General features: G+C 44.1%; 1 pseudogene; it reads right to left on the minus strand.

Annotated features, from left to right (window-relative positions):
- Positions 1-434: 434 nt before the first annotated feature.
- On the minus strand, positions 435-1542 carry LOC148039537 (diacylglycerol kinase 1-like; annotated as a pseudogene).
- Positions 1543-7636: the final 6094 nt, after the last annotated feature.

Consider the following 7636-nt stretch of genomic DNA (forward strand, 5'->3'; position numbering starts at 1 on the left):
ACGCTTTCTTTTTCTCTTCAGTTGGATGTTCAAGAACTTCTGGACATTCATCATCACCTGTTATGAGGTCCCATAGACCTCTACCCATCAAAAAATTCTCCATCCTGTAAGACCAAACGCTATAATTATCTTTGGTCAATTTGTCTCCCACAGTCTGATGATCTGTGCCGTGTCAGACATTATGACTACTGAAAATTCAAAAAGAAACAACAATACAAAAATCCACAAATGATATTCAGTAGTATGCCCCGATCCCCAACATTAATGGTCCAATCCGAGACCAAAAAGCATAAAAAATAGTCCAAAAATGCATGTAAAAATAGCTTCCAGCAATATGATTGTCATACATGTGTCCAAAACCTGTCATATACATCCATCCATGATGCCAACATGTCATGCATTCAGTTCCCTTGGCACTGGCTACATGATAAAGTTCACTTTGAAGTCTGGTCGCTCTTATTTTTTCCCACCAGAGGATATGACGAGCTCAGTGGCCTCTTCTCAGCATCTAGGCACAGTCCATCCTGGGAATTTGGAGGTTCCATTTGGTTCTCTTTTGAATAGACAACTTATGAAGCAGGATATTCATCGTTTGTACGTGTCCTGTCCAAAACACCATTTAGTTCACCATCAAGATGAGCCTACGATCTACCTTTATTAAAGGTTGCCATATCACCCTCTATATCAGAGGCAAGATCACTCTTAGTGCCAAATGTGCTATTGAAAGAATCCCCTCTTAATGGCTTGTTTTTTGTTCTTCTCTTTCTGATCTGTACACAGATAGTTGACACAATCCCTGTTGCACCATGAGTTAAAGAGCTGAAAAAACCCCCTGTGGAGCTTTTGCCTCCCATGTCCTTCACTGAAAGAGGTGAAATAATAAGTCTCTTGAATGGCCCTAGGCCACAAACATCATCCCCATCTTCTGATGAACTAGTGTGGCAGCCAATGTGCACTTGATGTTGGCACCAAATGCAACGCCAAAAAACAGCTAGGGCAAGAAAGGAGCCACTACAAGCCTCATCACACTGCATACAAATGCCAAGCTCATCATCTCTATCATCCCATTTTTCTACCCATTGGTGAAGGAGAATCTTTGAACCAGCCATGGCAACCTTTTTGCAATCATTCTATGCATTTTTGGAAGAGCTTAAATGTGCTCCAGCACCACAGATTGTGCATCAACTTATTGAATACTGTGGACCAAGAGATTGTGAATGTGTAAGGGCCTCCAAACAAACACAGCAAGACGACGAGCTACATGCCTTCTGCACAGATTCCTGCACCCAGGTATGAGGGACAAAGGAAGCCCTCCCTCTCGAACTTCGTTTTGCATGAGCAAATTTCAACCAGTGGATTGAAGCTTTTCTTTGCCAATGCATAATGAACAGTGACAATGTAATCACTCCGATTGAGGACTGTGGTGAACCAAGCTGAAATCAATAGAGGAGCCTCATGAAATCGGTCGATGACACGGGAGATGAAATGTATGGTGTGGTTCAATGAAGCAGGTGGCAAGAAGCTGATGTTACTGTAGTCCGTTTAGCTCTTTCTGCTTTTGGCCATGGTTGTCACTAAGGAGATTCAGATCATCAGCTCTGATACCAAATGAAAAAATGTAACGTGTCCGCTAGAATCATTCCGGACACGTCTTAGCAGTCCATCGGGAAGGATGTCTAGAAAGCTCCGCCCGGCACTCCCATGGAATGTTACGGGTTTTGCAATCTAGGTCTTCCCGAGTCTGCCACGTAGCGGAAGTATCCTGGCCGTTCCCACTTAGGATCGACCTGAATTGTTTGGTCATTTTACTAACAGCGACTAGCGTCAGACCTGATCGAACTACTTTACGCAGAAACGCCAGGTCTGAAGCGGATTCATGCTGCACTTGGTTCAAGGAGAATGGGAAACGAGAGGGATGCAAGGCTCGACCTCTCTGCCAAAGGCATAGTCCCATTCCGTTCCCCTAAAACAGCGTGAGTCGGGTAATCGGTAATTCCAAGTCATCGTTCTCACTACCTGTTTCGGTGATGTTGATCATCCTTCTGTTCGTCGAAGACTTTGAGAAAAGTTCCCGGCTAACCGGGACCACCCATCCATAGGACGGACCCATGGTCCATCCTCCGCACTTTCCTTGGTTTGTTTTAGTTATGTAATTACCTACCACATTAGTTTGACATATACAAACAGCTTCCTTGATTAACCCTGTTAAGCACTGGTTCCTTCACGTAATCTTATCACAGGACATAAAGAAAACAATGTCAAACAACTTCTTTATTATCATTTTATCCTTTTATCTTTGAAATACAAGGAGTTTCCCGCCCGTAGGCGTATTCATAATCCGCTCGAAGGCTATCCAGTAATCTACCAGGGATCACTAATCCAAGTTTCCGCCCGCAGACTAGTATGCGGGCCTCGAGATCCAATCCCGAGTCACGTTAGTCTCTTGTGCAGGGCCCGGAAGGCGAGGGATTTACGGCCAGAGCCCCCCCTGGCACCCAAGCGTCCTCCTGCTCCAAGCAGAACTCAACGGAGAGACCTCTCACGGCGGGTTCGGTCCACGTTCCCGGCGCGGTTCACAACCCCCTTGGTTAGGGTTAGGCAGGCAGTCGGGGGTAACTGAAGCTGCCTCTCCCTTCAGGCTTCAACCTGAAGTATTTAGATATGTTTTCCTCCTTTAGTTCATTGAGCAAACAACGCAAACAGTGCTTTTCTAACGGTTACAAGCACAAACAAATTCCAATGGTCGTTGTGGCTGGCAAACTGTCAAGGAGTGACTTCCTTTCCTCCGAATGCAATCCGCATTCGTTCCGGAATCAATTGCAACTTGGCAAGATTCCTATCATTCTTGGGTTAGGGTCATACCCTACCCATACTTTAGTGTTTAGTTGTGGTAGGTTCCAGCGACCATGTCGCTTTGGTTTATAGTCTGGTCATTTGCTTCAAGGCAAATCCTTAACTTTCCTTTTCCTTGGCAAATTATTCCAAAAGTGAGTAACAGGATGATTAGACATCCTCCAAATCATTTCTAATTAGGTTGGCCCATGGTTCCAGAAATATGCAACTCCGTCGGAGTTTCGTCATGATCCTTAGGATAACCTTAGATCATTTCATACATGAACATCCCATTGCTTCGACATTTTGTGAACGTGTGTAGGATCTTTAGATTCACGGTTTTTGTCTAAAGCTAGGTCGAATTATTATTGCACTAAGTTCTAGTTAGCACTTTGGAATACCTTTCATTCCGACGGAGCCATACCCATGATTAGGTTACTTAGTCACTATCTTGCGACGAGGATGATCCTTCTAAAGGTAATAACTAAATCTAACGGAGAGCAATAGATACAATACCACCAAAACGCGTAAACATGCGATTGATTGCCTCTACGTATCACATGGTTCATGATAACATTATCTTTCCTTAGTAAGGTAAAATGCTTGCCAATCTGTACGCTAACTTTCCTAGGTCCTACTAGGATTTACCAATTAATCATGCCTACTACTTGTAGTCCATACTTTTGAATACTATGCTTTGACTCCTAAATGCAGCTCTTAACGATGGCATGACGACTACGCAATACACAACGTTCTCCTAGCTACGAAGTAGATAATGAAGTTTATACAAGCTAGTGTTAATTTATTCCATCTTACAAGCTATTTGCAAGTCCATCCGTTCACTTTGGTACTCTATTATTTCTTTCCGGATGATACCTTATGGTGCTAACCTTTTCCTATGAAATCATTACGAGAAGTATGTTGCCTAATGTGCAGTATATGCTTATTTCTACCAAATCTAAGACGAAAGATAATGCACTTATAAATTCCATTTCCTTGCCTAAGTTTAGACTCATTACCTTGATAAGGTACCAAATCTACATGCAATTAGTCTTTTACTTGTTCAAATTCATGACAATTTTAATCTTACCTAATGTTCAAGAGATGTATTTCTTTCCAATTTCTGTATGCATATTAAGCGTAAAAATGCAATTCCTTTTTATGGGCTAAGCGCGCCTAATCTTTTCCTTATCCGGAAATAACTCGAAAGAACCTGGACTTGTGGAGTCGGGGAGATGTCCACTTGTACATTCGGAGATGAGCCTTCTGCGGTCGCACCTTGCGATCTTTTCGGGGCCATCGTACACGTAGGTTCGGTTTCTGGATTCGCTTTCGTCGTCTACGGATTGTTTTGCCTTGACATGCAACCTTCCAGCCTTTGCCTTCCCTCGTAGGCGGAAGATTCTTTTACGGAATGTTGCTTGCGGTGAAGGGCTTTAAAGACTTATTGCGGGAAGCCTTTTCCGACGGTCTAGTGGGGTCCTTATGGCCCCTCTTCAAATCCCGGGAAGGGGGTATTAATGGCTTATTCGGAATTGTGGTGGGAAGGGGATTTCGGAACAGGTGGTGGGAAAGGCCTTTAAGGAGGCCCCTCTTAGGAGCTTCCAAAGAAGCTTCTAAGAAGCTTCTGCTTCTTCAGTCCCACGTGGGGTCGCGATCAGCGTGGTGGGCGGGCTGTTTGGCGGCTGTGGCGGCAGCAACGGCTGCTGGCGGACAGGGCGGACTGGGGGCGGCAGCAACGGCAGCGCGGCGTCGGTGATTCCCTCCACGGCGGCCAGCACGGCCCTCCCTCTTCAGCACGGCCCTCCCTCACAGCCTTCCTTCTTCACGGCCTCTCTTCTCTCCCTCCCTTCTCCACAATCTCCTCTCACAGCCTCCTCCTTAGCACACCCCCTTGATGGGGGGTGTTTATATAGGAATGGGGGGTGGGGAAGAGGGTCTCCACCCACGTGGAGAGCTTTCCTCATGCAACCCTCACTTGGCCATCCCCCCCTCCACACTCCCTCTCCTCCAGCCATGCATCGGCTGGGGGAAGGGATAATAGTAAAAAAATTTGCCTTAATTTAATTAAAATTGTCCCTCCCAAGAGGGTGTTTTCGTGCGGCTTGCGGTTTTGATCTCCCGGTCTTGATTTACCAAAGCGGAGGACCCCATTTCACGCGCGCGGGTCACACATTACGCGGTCAATAATTTCAATGCAGGAGATACCCTTTGTACGGGGTTTACACGGCGTGCGGAAGGTTAATATTTACTGTACGGTTACGCGGAAATATTACATTCTCTTCCCCTTAGAAGAATCGAGATGTCCTCATCTCGAGATAAACTGGGGATATTGAAGATTGAGAGTGCTTTCATCCATCCAGGTAGCATCCTCTTCGGGGTAATCTTTCCACTGGACGAGGCATTCTCTCAAGGTTCTAGATCTCAACTGTCTCTCCCTGACATCTAAAATCTTTTCCGGCCTTAGTTCAAGGATTCCTTGACTAGGCATTACAATTTGTTGGTCATCAAGTACATGATTTGGGTTGGGTACATACTTTTTTAAGAGACTAATATGGAATACATTGTGAACTTTTAGGTTGTCAGGAAGTTGCAATTTATAAGCATTGGGTCCTAGGCACTTGAGGATTTTATACGGTCCACAGTACCTTGGACTTAGCTTCTTGCATTTACCTAGAGATAAAGAACTCTTCTTGGGGCGTACACGAATGAAGACCATGTCTCCTTCTCCGAAGATCCTCTCTTGGCGCTTCAAATCCGCATATGCCTTTTGTCTATCTTTGGCTGCTTGTATGTCTTGTCTTATTGACCTTATTTGGTCATCCATGTCCTCCAACATTTGTCTTGAGGCTTCCACTCTCAGGGTAGGATCAGAAAAATTTAGAGGACTTCGACAATCATGACCATACAATGCCTGAAAAGGAGTCATTTGAATGCTCTGCTGATAAGAAGCATTGTAAGCAAATTCTACTAACGGCAAATATTGAATCCATCTCTTTGGCTCTCGACAGCAGTAAGCCCTAAGAATATCCTCAATGATTTGATTTACTCGCTCTGTTTGTCCATCTGTTTGGGGATGGTAGGCAGTGCTAAAACAGAGTTGAGTCCCAATAGCTTCAAAGATAGCTCTCCAGAAGTGAGAAGTGAAAAGAGAATCTCGATCGCTAATGATCCTTCTAGGTAGTCCATGTAGCTTGAATATTTCTTTGATAAACACTCTTGCAATATCGGAAGCTTTATAGTTTGTCTTTACTGGAATCAGGTGTGCAACCTTAGTAAGCATGTCAACTACAACCATAATGGAGTTGTATCCTCCTTGGACTTGGGGTAAGCCCACCACAAAATCCATACTGATGAATTCCCATTTCATTTGGGGAATGTCAAGTGGTTGTAATTTTCCTGGCATCATGACATGTTCAGCCTTGATACGTTGGCAAGACAAACATTCAGTGACATATTTGAGGACGTCACCTTTGAGCCTCTCCCAATGATAGCTCTTCCTGACTGCATTAGGAGTCTTTGCATAGCCGGGATGTCCTGCGAAAGGGGAGTCATGAGCTTCCCACAATATCTTCTGCTTAAGTGACTGGCTTGCTGGTATGCATAGCCTTGTTCTATAGTAAATAAGTCCATTGTCAATAGAAAATTCATGATACTTTGCCTGTAACTTCAGATTCTGATCCTTGGCAGATATTTCTTTTATCATTGCTTGGTAAGCTAAGTCATGGCATGCTTCCTCTCTAGCTAATTCGAGCATAGGGTTGCTTGGCATAGATACCTTTGTAGCCAGAGATCTGGCCGTTGATGGATTCTGCAAGATTAGAGAGTTTAGGAATGCCTTGCGACTGAGTGCATCGGCAACCACATTCTCTTTCCCTGGTCGATACTTGATTTCAAAATCATATTCCTCCAATACTTCAATCCATCGACGTTGCCTCATGTTGAGCTCGTTCTGGGTAAAAATCCATTTGAGACTCTTATGATCGGTTACTAGAGTGAACTTGTTTCCCAACAAGTAGTGTCTCCAAAGCTTTAGAGCATGGATGACAGCTAACAACTCCAGGTCATGAGTGGCATAATTCTTTTCGTGACTCTTCAATTTCCTTGAAGAATACGCTACTAGATGACCTTCCTGCATAAGAACACACCCCAAGGCAAGAATGCTAGCATCAGTTACTACCTTGAACTCCTTATTGAGATCAGGAAGTCTCAGAATAGGTGCTGATACCAAACATTGCTTCAATTGGTCGAAGCTATTTTGCTCGGGAGTTGACCATGTAATAGAAGTCTGCTTCCTTAGTAAGTCGGTAAGAGGTGCTGCAATCAAAGCATAGTTTTTGATAAAGATCCTATACCATCCTGTCAAGCCAAGAAAACTACGTATCTCTTTGACAGATACTGGTATTGGCCATTCAAGCACATCTCTGACTTTGGCCGGATCTACTGATATTCCTTCAGATGATACGATGAATCCTAGGTATTCAATCTGACGTTTGAAGAATGCACACTTCTTCATTTTTGCATACAGCTTATGAGACCTCATTGTCTCCAACACAATCCGTAGTTGGGGTTCATGATCTCTTTCCTGTTTAGAATAGACTAAAATGTCGTCGAAGAAGACAAGCACGAAATCATCAAGATATGGCCTAAAAATATCCTGTATTAACCTATTGAAAGTGGCAGGTGCATTTGTAAGGCCGAATGACATAACCAAAAATTCAAAGTGCCCATATCTCGTATTGAAGGCTGTTTTTGGAATATCCTCATCCTTGATCCTGATTTGATAGTAGCCTGACCTGAGATA

Source organism: Lygodium microphyllum, chromosome 2, assembly GCF_053477565.2.
Source record: "Lygodium microphyllum isolate KBCC chromosome 2, Lygodium_microphyllum_v1.1.10, whole genome shotgun sequence".
NCBI lineage: Eukaryota > Viridiplantae > Streptophyta > Polypodiopsida > Schizaeales > Lygodiaceae > Lygodium > Lygodium microphyllum.